Source organism: Balaenoptera borealis (assembly GCF_965194805.1).
Source record: "Balaenoptera borealis genome assembly, chromosome: 2".
Classification (NCBI taxonomy): Eukaryota; Metazoa; Chordata; class Mammalia; order Artiodactyla; family Balaenopteridae; genus Balaenoptera; species Balaenoptera borealis.
Genome location: NC_138867.1, coordinates 177,064,994 through 177,083,338, shown reverse-complemented (window position 1 = coordinate 177,083,338; position 18,345 = coordinate 177,064,994). Strand labels below are relative to the sequence as shown.

Genomic DNA, 18,345 nt, shown 5'->3' with positions numbered 1-18,345 from the left:
ATAGTATTTCTCTTTCTGTGTCTGACTTGTTTCACTTAGCATGATATTCTCTAGGTCCATCTATGTTGCTGCAAATGGCAATATCTCATTCTTTTTTTTTGTTTTTGTTTTTGTTTTTTAAACATCTTTATTGAAGTATAATTGCCTTACAATGGTGTGTTAGCTTCTGCTTTATAACAAAGTGAATCAGTTATTACATATACAATATGTTCCCATATCTCTTCCCTCTTGCATCTCCCTCCCTCCCACCCTCCCCATCCCACCCCTCTAGGTGGTCACAAAGCACCGAGCTGATCTCCCTGTGCTATGCGGCTGCTTCCCACTAGCTATCTATTTTACATTTGGTAGTGTATATATGTCCATGACACTCTCTCACCCTGTCACATCTCACCCCACCCCCTCCCCATATCCTCAAGTCCATTCTCTAGTAGGTCTGTGTCTTTATTCCCGTCTTGCCACTAGGTTCTTCATGGCTTTTTTTTCCCTTAGATTCCGTATATATGTGTTAGCATACTGTATTTGTTTTTCTCTTTCTGACTTACTTCACTCTGTATGACAGACTCTAACTCCATCCACCTCATTACAAATACCTCCATTTCATTTCTTTTTATGGCTGAGTAATATTCCATTGTATATATGTGCCACATCTTCTTTATCCATTCATCTGTCGATGGACATTTAGGTTGCTTCCATGTCCTGGCTATTGTAAATAGAGCTGCAATGAACATTTTGGTACATGACTCTTTTTGACCTATGGTTTTCTCAGGGTATATGCCCAGTAGTGGGATTGCTGGATCGTATGGTAGTTCTATTTGTAGTTTTTTAAGGAACCTCCATACTGTTCTCCATAGTGGCTGTATCAATTTACATTCCCACCAACAGTGCAAGAGAGTTCCCTTTCCTCCACACCCTCTCCAGCATTTATTGTTTCTAGATTTTTTGATGATGGCCATTCTGACTGGTGTGAGATGATATCTCATTGTAGTTTTGATTTGCATTTCTCTAATGATTAATGATGTTGAGCATTCTTTCATGTGTCTGTTGGCCATCTGTATATCTTCTTTGGAGAAATGTCTATTTAGGTCTTCTGCCCATTTTTGGATTGGGTTGTTCGTTTTTTTGTTATTGAGCTGCATGAGCTGCTTGTAAATCTTGGAGATTAATCCTTTGTCAGTTGCTTCATTTGCAAATATTTTCTCCCATTCTGATGGTTGTCTTTTGGTCTTGTTTATGGTTTCCTTTGCTGTGCAAAAGCTTTTAAGTTTCATTAGGTCCCATTTGTTTATTTGTGTTCTTATTTCCATTTCTCTGGGAGCTGGGTCAAAAAGAATCTTGCTGTGATGTATGTCATAGAATGTTCTGCCTATGTTTTCCTCTAAGAGTTTGATAGTGTCTGGTCTTACACTTAGGTCTTTAATCCATTTTGAGTTTATTTTTGTGCATGGTGTCAGGGAGTGTTCTAATTTCATACTTTTACATGTATCTGTCCAATTTTCCCAGCACCACTTATTGAAGAGGCTGTCTTTTCTCCACTGTATATGCTTGCCTCCTTTATCAAAGATAAGGTGACCATATGTGCGTGGGTTTATCTCTGGGCTTTCTATCCTGTTCCATTGATCTATATTTCTGTTTTTGTGCCAGTACCAAACTGTCTTGATTACTGTAGCTTTGTAATATAGTCTGAAGTCAGGGAGCCTGATTCCCCCAGCTCCATTTTTCGTTCTCAAGATTGCTTTGGCTATTCGGGGTCTTTTGTGTTTCCATACAAATTGTGAAAGTTTTTGTTCTAGTTCTGTGAAAAATGCCAGTGGTAGTTTGATAGGGATTGCATTGAATCTGTAGATTGCTTTGGGTAGTAGAGTCATTTTCACAATGTTGATTCTTCCAATCCAGGAACATGGTATATCTCTCCATCTATTTGTATCATCTTTAATTTCTTTCATCAGTGTCTTATAATTTTCTGCATACAGGTCTTTTGTCTCCTTAGGTAGGTTTATTCCTAGATATTTTATTCTTTTTGTTGCAGTGGTAAATGGGAGTGTTTTCTTAATTTCACTTTCAGATTTTTCGTCATTAGTGTATAGAAATGCAAGAGATTTCTGTGCATTAATTTTGTATCCTGCTACTTTACCAAATTCATTGATTAGCTCTAGGAGTTTTCTGGTAGCATCTTTAGGATTCTCTATGTATAGTATCATGTCATCTGCAAACAGTGACAGCTTTACTTCTTCTTTTCCGATTTGGATTCCTTTTATTTCTTTGTCTTCTCTGATTGCTGTGGCTAACACTTCCAAAACTATGTTGAATAATAGTGGTGAGAGTGGGCAACCTTGTCTTGTTCCTGATCTTAGTGGAAATGGTTTCAGTTTTTCACCATTGAGGACAATGTTGGCTGTGGGTTTGTCATATATGGCCTTTATTATGTTGAGGAAAGTTCCCTCTATGCCTACTTTCTGCAGGACTTTTATCATAAATGGGTGTTGAATTTTGTCGAAAGCTTTCTCTGCATCTATTGAGATGATCATATGGTTTTTCTCCTTCAATTTGTTAATATGGTGTATCACATTGATTGATTTACGTATATTGAAGAATCCTTGCATTCCTGGGATAAACCCCACTTGATCATGGTGTATGATCCTTTTAATGTGCTGTTGGATTCTGTTTGCGAGTATTTTGTTGAGGATTTTTGCATCTATGTTCATCAGTGATATTGGCCTGTAGTTTTCTTTCTTTGTGACATCTTTGTCTGGTTTTGGTATCAGGGTGATGGTGGCCTCGTAGAATGAGTTTGGGAGTGTTCCTCCCTCTGCAATATTTTGGAAGAGTTTGAGAAGGATAGGTGTTAGCTCTTCTCTAAATGTTTGATAGAATTCACCTGTGAAGCCATCTGGTCCTGGGCTTTTGTTTGTTGGAAGGTTTTTAATCACAGTTTCAATTTCAGTGCTTGTGATTGGTCTGTTCATATTTTCTATTTCTTCCTGGTTCAGTCTCGGCAGTTTGTGCATTTCTAAGAATCTGTCCATTTCTTCCAGGTTGTCCATTTTATTGGCGTAGAGTTGCTTGTAGTAATCTCTCATGATCTTTTGTATATCTGCAGTGTCAGTGGTTACTTCTCCTTTTTCATTTTCATTCTTTTTTATGGCTGAGTAATATTCCATTGTATATACCTACCACATCTTCTTTATCCATCTGTCTGTTGATGGGCACTTGGGTTGCATCCATATTTTGGCTATTGAAAATAGTGCTACTATGAACATGGGGTGCATATATCTTTTCAAATTAGAGTTTTCATTTTTTCCAGATATGCCCAGGAATGGAATTGCTGGATCATATGGTAGTTCTATTTTGAGTTTTTTAAGGAACCTCCATACTGTTTTCCATAGTGGCTGCACCAACTTATATTCCCACTAATGGTATATGAGGGTTCCCTTTTCTCCACATCCTCTTTAGCATTTATTATTTGTAGACTTTTTGATGACAGCCATTCTTTTTTTTTTAAATTGAAGTAGAGTTGATTTACAATGTTGTGTTAATTTCTGCTGCACAGCAAAGTGATTCAGTTACACATATGTGTGTGTGTGTGTGTATACACACACACACACACACACACACAGCATTCTTTTTTTTTTTTGGCCGCACCACACAGCATGCAGGATCATTGTTCCCCGACCAGGGACCCTGCAGTGGAAGCATGGAGTCCTAACCACTGGACCGCCAGCGAATTCCCTATACATTCTTTTTCATATTTGTTTCCATTATGGTTTATCACAGGATATTGAGTATAGTTCCCCATGCTATATAGTAGGACCTTTTTTTTAAAATTTAAATTTTTATTTATTTATTTATTTATGGCTGTGTTGGGTCTTCATTTCTGTGCGAGGGCTTTCTCTAGTTGTGGCAAGTGGGGGCCACTCTTCATCATGGTGCACTGGCCTCTCACTATCGCGTCCTCTCTTGTTGTGGAGCACAGGCTCCAGACGCGCAGGCTCAATATAGTAGGACCTTGTTTGTTTATTCATTCTGTATATAATAGTTTGCATCTGCTAACCCCAAACTCCCACTCCATTCCTCCCCCCCGGCCCCTCCCTTGGCAACTGCAAGTCTGTTCTCAATGTCTGTGAGTCTGTTTCTGTTTTGTGGATAAGTCCATTTGTGTCATATTTTAGATTCCACATATAAGCGATATCACATGGTATTTGTCTTTCTCTTTCTGACTTACCTCACTTAGTATGATAATTTCTAGTTGCACCCATGTTGCTGCAAATGCGTTATTTCATTCTTTTTTATGTCTGAGTAGTATTCCATTGTACATTTGTACCACATTTTCTTTATCCATTCATTCGCTGACAGACATTTAGGTTGTTTCCATGTCTTGGCTATTGTGAATAGTGCTGCTATGAGCATAGGGGTGAATGTATTTTTTTTTAAGCTTACAAAACAATAGTTCTTTAAATAGGCACTGGCAGTTTCACATCAGTCTGCTCAATAGTGTCTATGTAGCTTTTTTCTTTAAATCTTCTGGCCTGAAAGTATTTTAAAATCTACTATATTTATGCTATTATTTTATTTATTTATTTTTAAAATATTTATTTATTTATTTATTTGGTTGCGCTGGGTCTTAGTTGCACTTGCGGGCTCCTTAGTTGCAGCACATGGGCTCCTTAGTTGAGGCAGGCAGGCTCCTTAGTTGCAGCTCGTGGGCTCCTTAGTGGTGGCATGTGAACTCTTAGCTGCGGCATGCACGTGGGATCTAGTTCCCTGACCAGGGATCAAACCCGGGCCCCCTGCATTGGGAGCACAGAGTCTTATCCAGTGCGCCACCAGGGAGGTCCCCTATGCTGTTATTTTATTAAAAGCACATTTTTTTTTTGTAGAAATCCCTCAATCAAACAAATCATGAGCATTTATCTACGTTGTGGCTGCTTCTGAATCTCGGGGAATTAACTGTCTGTGAGCCTTCCCTTCCTGGAGAAGTACCACACCAAGTGTCAACCAGTAGGTGTAATGCACAAGAACAAAGCCTCAGGAGCAGGCCAGGCCTAGGTCCAGAATACTAAATGTCACAGTTGTGAGTCTGTTTTATAATTTTATAACAGCCTAACTCCAGATGTTTATTAGAAAAATATCCAATTAAAAATTAATATAGACTATTTCCATTGCAAAGCTGATTTTCTCTTTCACCCCCTAAACCATAGTGGAGGGTTAAAACTACTTAGGTACATCCTCTTTTCTACATGCATCCTGGGAACACAGACACTCATTATCATCATTATCATTAGATGCATCTGTTACATCAGATAGGAAAGACAGGAAATAAACTTAAATGAATGCATATGAAATCTGTAATGTAGTGAAAGATAGAAAAATATTTTTGTTGTGAAGGTGAGGTACCAATATATTGTGATATTCTGCATTGTCCTTTTTTCTTTTTTTTAACTCCACTGTGGTGAAGTAACTTTCAATCTTGATTTTAAACCCTTGTTGGGTTTTTATTTAAGAATGTTGTTTATTTATTTTAAATTAATTTTTAATTGAAGTATAGTTGATTTACAATGCTATGTTAATTTCTGCTGTACAGCAAAGTACTGCTGTACTCAGTTATACACATATACATATTTTTTAAATATTCTTTTCCATTATGGTTTATTCCAGGATGTTGACTATAGTTCCCTGTGCTATACAGTAGGACCTTGTTTATCCATTCTATATGTAATAGATTGCATCTACTAACCCCAAACTTCCAGTCCATCCCTCCCCCATTCCCCCTCCCCCTCGGCAACCATAAGTCTGTTCTCTGTGTCTGTCTGTTTCTGTTTCGTAGATAGGTACATTTGTGCCATATTTTAGATTCCACATATAAGTGATAACATATGGTATTTGTCTTTCTCTTTCTGACTTACTTCACTAGTATGATAATCCCAGCTGCATCCATGTTGCTGCAAATGGCATTATTTCATTCTTTTTTTTATGTCAATATATGCTATTTAAATTTATTTATTTATTTTTATATATTTTTACTTTTTGGCTGCGTTGGGTCTTCGTTTCTGTGTGAGGGCTTTCTCTAGTTGCAGCAAGCAGGGGCCACTCTTCATCACGGTGCGCGGGCCTCTCACTGTTGTGGCCTCTCTTGTTGCAGAGCACAGGCTCCAGACGCGCAGGCTCAGTAGTTGTGGCTCATGGGCCTAGTTGCTCCGCGGCATGTGGGACCCTCCCAGACCAGGGCTTGAACCCGTGTCCCCTGCATCAGCAGGCAGATTCTCAACCACTGCGCCACCAGGGAAGCCCCTCATTCTTTTTTTTAATGGCTGAGTAATATTCCATTGTATATATATGTACCACATCTTCTTTATCCATTCATCTGTTGATAGACATTTAGGTTGTTTCCATGTCTTGGCTATTGTGAATAGTCCTGCAATGAACATAGGGGTGGATGTATCTTTTTGAATTAGAGTTTTTTCTGGATATATGCCCAGGATTGCTGGATCATAAGATAATTGTTTTTTTTTTAAGATTTTTTTTGATGTGGACCATTTTTAAAGTCTTTACTGAATTTGTTACAATATTGCTTTTGTTTTATGTTTTGGTTTTTTGGCCACAAGGCATGTGGGATCTTAGCTCCCTGACCAGGGAACGAACCCACACCCCCTGCATTGGAAGGTGAAGTCTTAATCACTGTACCTCCAGAGAAGTCCCAAATTGTAAGTAACCCCCGAGGTAATTCTATTTTTAGTTTTCTGAGGAACCGCCATACTGTTTTCCACAGTGGCTGCAGATTGGCGTACATTTAATCAGTGGAAATGCACTGGTGCTCAAAACCTCATTACCGGACTTCCCTGGTTGTGCAGTGGTTAAGAATCCGTCTGCCAGTGCAGGGTACATGGGTTCGAGCCCTGGTCTGGGAAGATCCCACATGCCATGGAGCAACTAAGGCCGTGTGCCACAACTACTGAGCCTACGCTCTAGAGCCCACAAGCCACAACTACTGAGCCCACGTGCCACAACTACTGAAGCCTGCGTACCTAGAGCCTGTGCTCCGCAATGAGAGGCCACGCAATGAGAAGCGCGTGCACCGCAATGAAGAGTAGCCCCCGCTCGCCACAACTGGAGAAAGCCCGTGCACAGCAACGAAGACCCAATGCAGCCAAAAATAAATAAATAAAATGAACAAACAGACAAACACACACAAAAAAACCTCATTACCATTTGAAGTGACTATTCACAAATGCCGCTTTTTTTTTTTTTCCAGCCGCACAGCGCGGCTTGTGGGATCTTAGATCACTGACCAGGGATCAAACCCGGGCCCCAGCAGTGAAAGCACTGAGTCCTAATCACTGGACCGCCAGGGAATTCCTACAAATGCCACATTTTTAAATCATTGAAGCCTTTTCTGTCTTTCCAGCAGGGACTGTGTTTCATGATAACCAGATCGTGCCTGCTGATCAGAAGAAAGCTCTATTTCCAATAGAATGGCAATTAATAAATGTAGGTGAAAGAATAGACTGAGGTAATCATTTTGTAACCCTTAATGATCTAATTTATTCAGTCAAGAATCATGACTGAGATTTAAAAAAAATTTTAAGCCATCTTAACCATTTTTAAGCGTACAGTTCAATGGCATTAAGTAATTTCACATTGTGGAACTATCAGTAGCTTCCATCTCCAGAACTCTCTTCATCTTGTGAAACTGAAACTCTGTCCCTATTAAACACCAACTCCTAGGGTGGTGGAGGAGGGATGGATTGGGAGTTTGGTATTAACAGATGCAAACTACTATATAGAGAATGGATAAACAACAAGGTCCTACTATATAGCACAGGGAACTATAGTCAATATCCTGTGATAAACCATAAGGGAAAAGAATATGAAAAAGAATGTATATATATGTATAACTGAATCACTTTGTACAGCAGAAATTAATACATCATTGTAAATCAACTATACTTCAATAAAATAAAATTAAAAAAAAATATGTGCTATGTATATACAATGGAATATTACTCAGCCATAAAAAAGAGTGAAATAATGCCATTTCCAGCAACATGGATGGACCTAGAGATTATCATACTAAGCAAAGTCAGTCAGACTGAGAAAGACAAATACCATATGATATCACTTACGTGTGGAATCTAAAATATGACACAAATGAACTTACCTAAGAAACAGAAACAGACTCACAGACATAGAGAACAGACTTGTGGTCTCCAAGGAGGAGGGGGTGTGGGGGAGGGAAGGAATGGGAGTTTGGGATTAGCAGATGCAAGCTGTGATATATAGGATGGGTAAACAACAAGGTCCTACTGTATAGAACAGGGAACTGTATTCAGTATCCTGTGATAAACCATAATGGAAAAGACTATGAAAATGAATATGTATATGTATAACTGAGTCACTTTGCAGTATGGTAGAAATTAACACAACATTGCAAATGAACTATACTTCAATTAAGAACAAAAAACAAAAAAAACCCCCACTAACTCCTCATCCCTCCCCAACCTCAGCCCCTGGCACCCACCATTCTGCTTTCTGTCTCTCTGGATTTGACTCCTTTAGAGACCTCATACGAATGGAATCACACAGTATTTGCTCTTTGTGACTGACTTATTTCACTGAGCATGATGTCCTCAAGGTGCATCCACATTGTAGCAAGTGTCAGAAGTTCCTCCTCTCTCTTTTTTTAAAATATTCTCTTTAGCCTTTTTTTTTTTTTGGCTACACCACACAGCTTGTGGGATCTTAGTTTCCCGACCAGGGATTGAACCTGGGCCCTTAGTGGTGAGAGCACAGAGTCCTAACCACTAGACCGCCAGGGAATTCTCAGAAGTTCCTTCCTTTTTTTTTTTTTTAATAGTTTTAAAAATTATTTTAAAAATAAATTTATTTATTTTTGGTCTTCTTTGCTGTGCACAGGCTTTCTCTAGTTGTGACGAGCAGGGGTTACTCTTCGTTGAGGTGAGTGGGCTTCTCACTGTGGTGGCTTCTCTTGTTGCAGAGCACAGGCTCTAGGCACGCGGGCTTCAGTAGTTGTGGCATGTGGGCTCAGTAGTTGTGGCTTGCGGGCTCTAGAGTGCAGGCTCAGTAGTTGTGGTGCACGGGCTTAGTTGCTCCGCGGCATGTGGGATCTTCCCGGACCAGAGCTCGAACCTGTGTCCCCTGCATTGGCAGCCGGATTCTTAACCACTGCACCACCAGGAAAGTCCCTCGTTTTTAAGACTGAATAATATTCCGTTGTATGAATGGACCACATTTTGTTCATTCATCCGTTGATGGACACTGTGGTTTCTTCCACCTTTTGGCTAGTGTGAATCATGCTGCTGTGAATGTGGATGTACAAATATCTGTTTGAGAACCCCCCCTTTTTAAAAAAAATCTTTTGGCCATGCCGCATGGCATGTGGGATCTTAGTTCCCCGACCAGGGATCGAACCCGTGCCCCCTGCAATGGAAGCATGGAGTCTTAACCACTGGACTGCCAGGGAAGTCCCGAGAACACACTTTCAATTCCCAGTAGAATAGCTGGGTCATATTTCTATTCTACAGTAATTCTATTTCTAATTTTTTGTGGACCTGTCATACTGTTTTGCACAACAGCAGGGTTTTTTTTTTTTTGTCTTTATTTAATGAAATAAATATTCAAGGCACAGCGGAAGCCCATTTGTGTGCCTCTCGGATCCCCGTCTGCTGCTTCCCCAGACACAACCACTATGAAAGTGTTGATCTGTCTCCTTCCTGTCCAGGTTTTCCCACAGTTATCACACGTCCCTAAACTCAGTTATTCTGTGTCTTTAAAAACATTAGGTTAATCTATTCTACCACACATATCTGTCTGCAACCTGCTTTTCTCCCTCAAGCATGTTTGCAGTTTTTAAAAAGCAAGCTATAGCAAAAAAGACATTGAACCCCATGACAGTCAAAACGAATGGTCAGCACTTGTTTCCTCTTTTTGTGTCATGAGGAAGCCTTTCTAACACCCCATCATCACCACGGTGACCATAATCACGCACATGTGTAATGTGCCTGTCAGCTTTGTCCACACTGACATGCAGTCGTTTGCAACTACCAATCAAAAACTTACACAGACATCGTCACACAACCACTGATCTACCGCTGACTATTGCAGTCCTGGTTCTGGGGCTGGGCATGCACGTAGCAATAAGACAGACCAATGCCGCCCCTGCCTGTCTCAAGAACAAGGCAGGCAGGCAAACTCCACAATGAACAAGGGGATTTGAAAGAGTGAGAACTGCTACAATCAAAATAAAGCAGAGAATTGGGATGGAGGGACTCTGATCTTTGCTTTGTTCCTCTCCAGATTTTATTATTAAAATACACAGATCTTATATGTGTAGCTGGATTTTTTTAAGGGTCTGACTCTTTTTTTTAAGGGTAGCTGGATGTTTTACGTGTGTATTTGTCTGTGTCATCAACCGCCCAGATCAAGATGGAGAAAATTCCCATCACCTGCCTGGCACCCCTCGCAAGTGGGTCCCATCCCCATTAAGAGATGGTCACAGTTCTGATTTCTGTTACTAAGCATTAGTCTCGCCTGGTTGAGAACTTCACACCAATGGAATCATATGGTATCTATTGTTTTGTGTCTGTGACATGCATCCGTGTCACCGTGCATCAATGTCATTTGCTCCTCTTTATTGCTACGTGGTACTCCATTGTAGAGATGGAAGACAGTTTTTTGTCCATCCATTTGTTGATGGACTTTTGAGTTGTGTTATGACCTGAACTGTGTCCCCCGGAAATTCATATGTCGAAGCCCTAACCACCAGTACCTCCGAATGTGAGTGTATTTGGAGATAGAGTCTTTAAAGAAGTGATTGAATTAAAATGAGGTCATTAGGATTTGCAGCTGCATGGATGGACCTAGAGATTACCATACTAAGTGAAGAAAGAGAAAGAGAAATACCATAAGATATCACTTACATGTGGAATCTAAACTGTGATACAAATGAACTTAGGAAACAAAAACAGATTCACAGATATAGAAAACAAACTTACGGTTACCAAAGGGGAAAGGGGGTAGGGGAGGGATAAATTAGGAGTTTGGGATTAGCAGATACAAAATACTATATATAAAATAGATAAACAACAGGGTCCTATTGTATAGCACAGGGAACTATATTCAATATCTTATAATAAACCATATTATAGGATATAATAAACCCTCCCTCCCTCCCTCTCCCTCTCTCCCTCTCCCTCCCTCTCCATCCGTCTCTCCCTATTTGTAGGATTTATATTCTTTACTTTTCAGGCGTGTTTTATGGCCCAGAATGTGGTCTATCTGGTAAATGTTCCATGTTATCTTGAGAAGAATGGCTAGTCTGCTGTTGTTGGATGACGTATTTTATAAATATCAAATAAAACCAGTTGATTGATGGTACTGTTCTCTTCAAAAATATGTTTACTGACTTTCTGCCTGCAGGATTTGTCAGTTACTGACAGTGACATTGAAATGTTCAGTTAGAATTGTAGATTTGTCTACCTCATATTCCAGTTTTGTACATTTTTGCATCACTTATTCTGTCAATATGTTTCAGCACATGTATAATAAAGGCTTCTTATGTCTTCCTGGAGAGTTGGCGCTTTTTATCTGTATGTAATGCCCCTCTTTCTCCCTGATAATTTTCCTTGTTCTGAAATCAGCTTTGTGTGAAATTAATAGTTATTTTAAATTAATAGCCTGGTCATTCAAAAATCTCTCCTGTACTTGAGTATTGTTTTGATGATTGCTTTCTCTCTTCACAATGTGTTTTCTCTTACCTTTTAGTATGCCTTCTAATTTTTGGTTGAAAACCAGATGTATCAGGTAATTTGAGGCAAATAGGTCTTTAGTGTGAGGTTTTATGTGTTCTTGAACAGGAGGTTAGAGTATGTTTAATGCTTGACATAGCTGTAAGTATAAGGAGCTTCAATATCCTCTAGTGCCCTTGAATTTTTCTTCCTGGTGTTTGAGTAGTCCCAGAAGCTCATTCTTGAGTAGAGTCTATGTCTTGCAGCTCTCTGTTTTAATCCACTGTTACTGTATTGGGACCCTGATGATATATGGTGGTAAGGTATTTGGGATGGAATATGTTCTATTATATTACGATTAAGCCTGCAAAGTTTTGGTGGAACAGACTGTGCATAGGACTGTTTCTATGGACTGGACTATGAAAATCAGAGAAAGTTCTCAGCCTTTCTTTTTTTCTTTTAATCATAGAGGAAAGCTGAAAAGGGCTGGAGTTGCATAATTGCTCTTTCTCTAATCAGATAAAGCGTTGGCAAGCTAGTTTCCTTTGAGAAATAGCCTAAGATACAAAGAACAGAATGCATTGTGTATATATCAAAATATTTCCCTGTTTGCTGCATGAAGCATGAGGCAATTTTTTAAAGAAAAATCTTTATGGTAAGAACATGGTTTGGCTCCTGCAGGAAGAATTCGTGAATTGTGGGTGGCCCTCTAAGACTGGGTTCTGCAGACCTTTTAATTCTCAAGCGAGTTTACACTGTGTCTCCAGCAATTCATGTGTTCCTACAGTTTACTGGCTCGAGTGGCTTCTGGTCTTGGTTTATTCCACAAAGGCAATTTTTAGGAGAGTAGGGCAAGTGTTAAGTGGGTGCAGGTGGCTGCAGCAAAGAGGAGAGTGGGTTGGGCCTTTAATGTATCAAGGAGTTGAGTTTGGGTATTCAAGGTTTGACCCTCCTATCCACTGGCACAAAGAGAAAAGAGGCACGTGTCTACCTTTGTAACTTGATTGCCTATTGCAGACCAGGCAGGGTGAGTGGGTATCTAAAACCAATGAACAGTCACACATCAAAAATGGAATCAGTGCCTTTATTAAAAATTCACTCCTGATGACTGTTGACTGAATTATGCCACATCTCACAAGAATTTGAATAGCCATGTGAAAAGCACAAGCAACGTGTTATAATTAAGATGAGGAAGTCTTGAAAAAAGCATTCCAATTCCAGTCATCCTAAGGTGTTGGAGAAATCCAGGAAAATATGTCAGTGGGGTTCCAGAACTCAATTCAATTACCTTGGTAATGTTATTCGTTATTTTCATTTGTTTTCTCATGTGTTGAGTTCTTGGTGGCCCCTTGCCACGTTGTTTACCCACAGGCAGCAAGCAATCCTTTAGGGGAACAGAACTTTCCCTGGGTGGCCAATAAACAGTCTAAAGCCAACAAGTCAGCCACCCCTTCATGGAAAGCCTCTAAAACGTTAGTTGCCTGCTGCATGTGTTTAGAATGTTTCAGGCATTTCTTGACTGGGATCAGTGATGTGAGTTTGTTGAATGGCATCGTGTGTACCCTGGGCAATGCCAGTGACTCTCAGGACAGTGAGTGAAATTGGTAGGAAAACAGCACCTTTGTGTTGGGAAGGGCCACAGCGTGTTATGAAGGAGGATGCCCTAAAATAAAATATTGACATCCAGGGTACAGAGTATAGGTGGTGTTAGGAGGAAGGTCCGGTGGTGGGATATGAGTGTTTGCTACTGGAAACTCTTACGGTAAACAAAAGGATTGTTGAGAATGACCATTTGACAGAAATGTCTCGTGCAGAAAGGCCTCTGTTTATAAGGTGTCACTAAGCCTGAGGATCAGAACAAAGTAATGGGCTCATATACCGAGGTGGGGGGGGTGGGGGGTGGGAGGGTCTAACTAATGCCTCAAACAGTAGGAAGAGACTCATTTAGAAGTTAACACGGTTTGTCTAAAGAAGCCATTCTAGCTTCTATGAGGGCTGTATCCTGGGGTCATAAGAAGTAAAAGTGCCGCCGAATGCCTTTTTTTTAGAGCCCAGTGTCTTGAGGTTGTTTTTTTGTTTGTTTGTTTTTGAGAAATGAGTAGGTCACATCAGTGTCTTGGTGAGTCCTTCCGTTTTGGCTTCATCAGTGGCGTGTCTAATAGGATAAGTGAGGAATATAAGTATATACCATGGTCAGAGCATAGCAAGTAGTCCTGCTGATTGGATGAAGGGTCCTATTAAGTCTATTTTCCATCAGCTGTAGGGACCCCTTCCTCAGCCTGGAAATTATGTCCACTGATTATACTACTAGGGGCATTTCTTTCCTTATCAGGTAAGCTTGGCAGTTAGTACGTTAGCCATGGCAGAGGAGGGGAGTCCCTTGCATTTCTGCCTAGAGCTTTAGGGTAGAGGTCTCTCAACGGTTTCACACATCATGGGCCCACAGGGCCAAGATTAATACCATCAGGTCCGAGAGGTTTCATATGTGCAGAGTTAGGAGTGACCTTGATTGGGTAACTGTGAAGCAAGACATTCCCAGAGTTCTTTATTCCAGAGCGGTGATAAGGAGTTAGATAAGTTCTTGTCACTATTGGTGGGACTGGATAGCAAGATCATTGGCAACGGTCGAAGGGTCTGTGAAAATGTGCAGATGAGTTTGACTATTGGCCAGGGCATCCTGTAGTGCTAGCGTGCTTGCTGGAATTTGAGCGGATGCTTGGGTGCAGTTTTTATCAGGGATATCTTGTTTGATCGGGGGCAGAACCTGCCGTTCTCTCCAGTGGACTCCATCAGGTGTGGTGGTAGCACATGGTCTATAAAGTATATGAACTCTCATGGTCCTTCATGTGATCCTAAGCGACTCCCCAAATGGCCAATGAGTCTAGAAAAGGGGTGACCTCCTCCAGAACAACTGCATTACTCAGAAGGGAACACACTTCCTCCTGTAGTTGAGATGTGCCAGAGGTCCCATTTTTGGCTTTATCCTGTAGGTACCATTGTCTTTTCAATGAGGAAGCCTCTGTGGTGAAAAAAGCCTGAGGGATCCTGGCTTCACGACCCAAGACAAAATGGAAAGCTGGCTACACTGAATCATCAGCTTAGGGCCTCTGAGATCCTCCATTTCCAGACTGTGTCCATTACCAACAGTGGCTGTTCTGTGTTTAGCACTAGGCTGAGAATAGTTTCTTACACCAGAATGTCCTGGTTTATGGCCATCTTGGGTGGTTTAGAGACTTGAGAGGCATGAGGGGTGGCTGCTAGGGCCTTTGTGGTGTAGGAGTGTGGGGAGGGCAACGCTAACGTAGTGCCTGTTATTTGGTCAGAGTCTAGATCCTTTTGTTTTCTTGTTCAAAATCTGCAGATGTTTAAGTATTTTGTAAGTAAGCAAGTAGAGATGATAATTATGGGACACCTGGGATTGTTGCAGCTGAGAGGTATGTACCCATGACATGGGTTTGACCACTGTTTCTTCCACCATCTCAGCTCACAGCCCCCTGGTGTTGCCACAGAGAAATTTTCCAGAGTGGGGCAGGTGTGGATTTCTAAAGATGTTTGCCAGTAGGAGGTACAGAGTAGGCTTGAGCTGGGAAATGTAGAGCTGGAAATGGCCTTAAGATGACCCTGGAAAAGATATGATGCTGATGATCATGAATTAGGATGTTCCCAGGCAGGTTCCACTTGGGGAGACTATGGGATACACCTTTATGTTTCAGAACCATAGTACTTCCAAAGATCTGACCATGGAACCTAACTTAAACTCAAAAGATCTGGGAACCCTCTTACTCCACTCCTGTTATGAGATGAGGGCCAGTGCAGCCCTAGAGGGTGTTTTCTAAATTAAGATGAGATTTCAAGAGAGGCTTGTTGAGGACTGAGTCCTTCCTCCCGGTCCTTCAATTCTTTGTAAGTAGTACCAAAAGGTGGTGGAAATAACTGTTGCACACGTGAAAATCAAGATTCAGCAAAGATTAACATTTTCCTAGCATGTGAAAGCATTGTTTTTTGTTAATTATTTTAAATATGTATATATACCATATTTTAAGTGTAGTTGTGAGTTTTCACAAATGTACAGTAACGCTACCACCAAAAGATGGGTTATACTCCATCACCCCAAAAGAACATTTTTGTGATGCCCCTTTCTACCAGACCCCTTCACCACTGACTGATGTTTTAGGTCCCTATGTATGCCTTTCCATAATGTAACATAAATAGAACATATTGCCACTTGAGTCATCTGTGAAATTTGATGCCATATTTTCTTTCATAGTGAGTAATTTCTTGCAGTGTTATTCTTCTTTTTTAAAAAATTTATTTATTTGGCTGTGTCAGGTCTTAGTTGCAGCATATGGGCTTTTCAGTTGCAGCATGCAGGATCTTTAGTTGTGGCACGTGGGATCTAGTTCCCTGACCAGGGATTGAACCTGGGCCCCTTGCATTAGGATCGCAGAGTCTTAGCCACTGGACCACCAGGGAAGTCCCTGGCAGTGTTCTTCTGAGTTTAAAATTTTGACAAGTGTTAAGTTGGTGGCATACGCTAGGCTTTCAAAACTGAGATTCCATTACTGTGAGCTCTGTACGTTTGGGTAATAACCTCTTCTACCATGGTTAACCTTCTCGTTAAGATGTTAGGAATGATGGAAGGAATGATTTGCAGGGATGTCAAAAGGGAGACTAATAATTATGAAATGACAATCTTTACAGTGCTAAGAAAATGTAAGTTAGCACTAAAAATGGACAGAATTTGGCTTTCCTTTGCTCTTTAATAAAACTCAGAGCTGTTACTTTTGTATCCTCCTACTCTAGAATACGTGCTTGAAGTCTAAGCATATAGAAATGATACCTGTGAACAGTAAGATGGGATACGAGGCTTTGTGGGTCACTGAAAAAAAAAGCTTTCAACTAATTCTCTTATAGAAAGGCATTAAAATTTTCCACTATCTCCTTTCACATTAAATTAGGATATTACTCAAAATGATACCCTCTCTCTGTAGCTCACCTCAGTTATTCCTTGGATAATTGCCTTCTAAACATAGATAGCTCTTTTTGTTGTTTCCACCAGGAAATCACAGTAGACTTAAATAAATATCACTCTACTCACAGTATAAACTCAGGATGGGCTAGAACAGTGCAGATGAACATAACCTTTTCTCAGACTGGGGGGAACTCCAGGGTTTAACAGAGTGTATACTGTGTCAGTCAGTATACAAGCAAAATGAAAATGCCAAATATAAAACCTGAAATAGTTAAAGTGAATAGTTTCTTAAAGGATGTTAAACAAAAAGATGCCACAAATATCTGTGGCCAGATCAAAGGAAAGTCTCAAGTCCCAGAAACCTATGTCCAAACTCATGATCACATGTTGTATACAGGAAACTGCAAAAATGAAGATGAACCATATCTATATCTTTACCTTTATGGGGAATCTTTACTGTTAATCAAAGAAAGCAAGACTTTCTACACTGCTGCCCTCTATTTACTTCCACACCCAAGCAGTTCCTGTAAGTTAATAGAAATGCAAGTGATCAGTAATGACATCCTCACTCACTTGAGGCTCCTACCCTCGTAAGAAAGATATACACACACTCCCAGCCTCTCTATTATCTGACATGTCATAATTTACTTTCCTTCAAAGCTCTCATTTCCATCTTATAAACCAAAGCTTTATCATTTGTTAACTATCATCTCCCTTTTCCCACAAAAATATGAGCACCAGGACTGTAAGAACTTGTTTCATGCCTCTATATCCAAATCCTAGAGTGCCTTATTTGTGCTAAACTGGGTATGTGTTGAATCTAGTGCCAGGCATGTTGAAACAGCATCAAGAGTATAGTCCCTCTGAGCAAGGAATGCTTAACTGGAACAGTGATCCTGTCTCTCTCTCTTGCTAGGTTTGTGTTCTCTCACAATTTACCTGAACATATAGGTCTCAGCTGAGTTATAAAGGAGATATTAAAAGGTATCGTATACTTTACTAAGAAGTGAATTTATATATTTTCACTGAGGTACTTTATGGTAAACACTATCCATCCAGTATACCACAGGAAGTATAAGAGTGTTTAGATAACGGGTAGGAAAGGCAAAAAGCAACACCAGGGGACTGGATGCTGGCCTTGTGTTCTTTTTTTTTTTTTTTTTTTAATTTTTATTTATTATTTGTTTATTATTATTTTTTTTGGCTGTGTTGGGTCTTCGTTTCTGTGCGAGGGCTTTCTCTAGTTGTGGCAAGCGGGGGCCACTCTTCATCGCGATGCGCGGGCCTCTCACTATCGCGGCCTCTCTTGTTGCGGAGCACAGGCTCCAGACGCGCAGGCTCAGTAGTTGTGGCTCACGGGCCTAGCTGCTCCGCGGCATGTGGGATCTTCCCAGACCAGGGCTCGAACCTGTGTCCCCTGCATTGGCAGGCAGATTCTCAACCACTGTGCCACCAGGGAAGCCCGCCTTGTGTTCTTTTATCATGTTGAAGAGAAAAATGTCAAACACTTCCATCATCAGACAAAGCTGTTCAGTGATCACAAATGGATCAAGACAAAAATAAGGGTATTTTGTTACCATATCACTAAAAATGATGAGACAATTCCAAATCATAAAAATGACCAAGATTCTGCTC

At 40.5% G+C, this 18,345-nt stretch overlaps 3 long non-coding RNA genes across 3 annotated transcripts in view; 1 reads left to right on the top strand and 2 right to left on the bottom strand.

The window, feature by feature from the left end:
- The window catches only part of LOC309623587, a 132,275-nt gene that overhangs the window by 57,829 nt on the left and 56,101 nt on the right, over positions 1–18,345 (top strand). The window lies entirely within an intron of this gene.
- LOC309623589 lies at positions 3,617–13,181 on the bottom strand. The gene is made up of 2 exons (XR_014241416.1): positions 4,003–13,181; positions 3,617–3,808 (listed from the first exon to the last, which is right to left on the bottom strand). It is a non-coding gene; the product is annotated as an uncharacterized lncRNA (long non-coding RNA).
- Positions 17,192–18,345, bottom strand: part of LOC309623588 — a 42,270-nt gene continuing 41,116 nt past the window's right edge. The window contains exon 5 of the long non-coding RNA XR_014241415.1: positions 17,192–17,234. This is a non-coding gene — a long non-coding RNA (uncharacterized lncRNA). The remainder of the gene's footprint in view (positions 17,235–18,345) is intronic.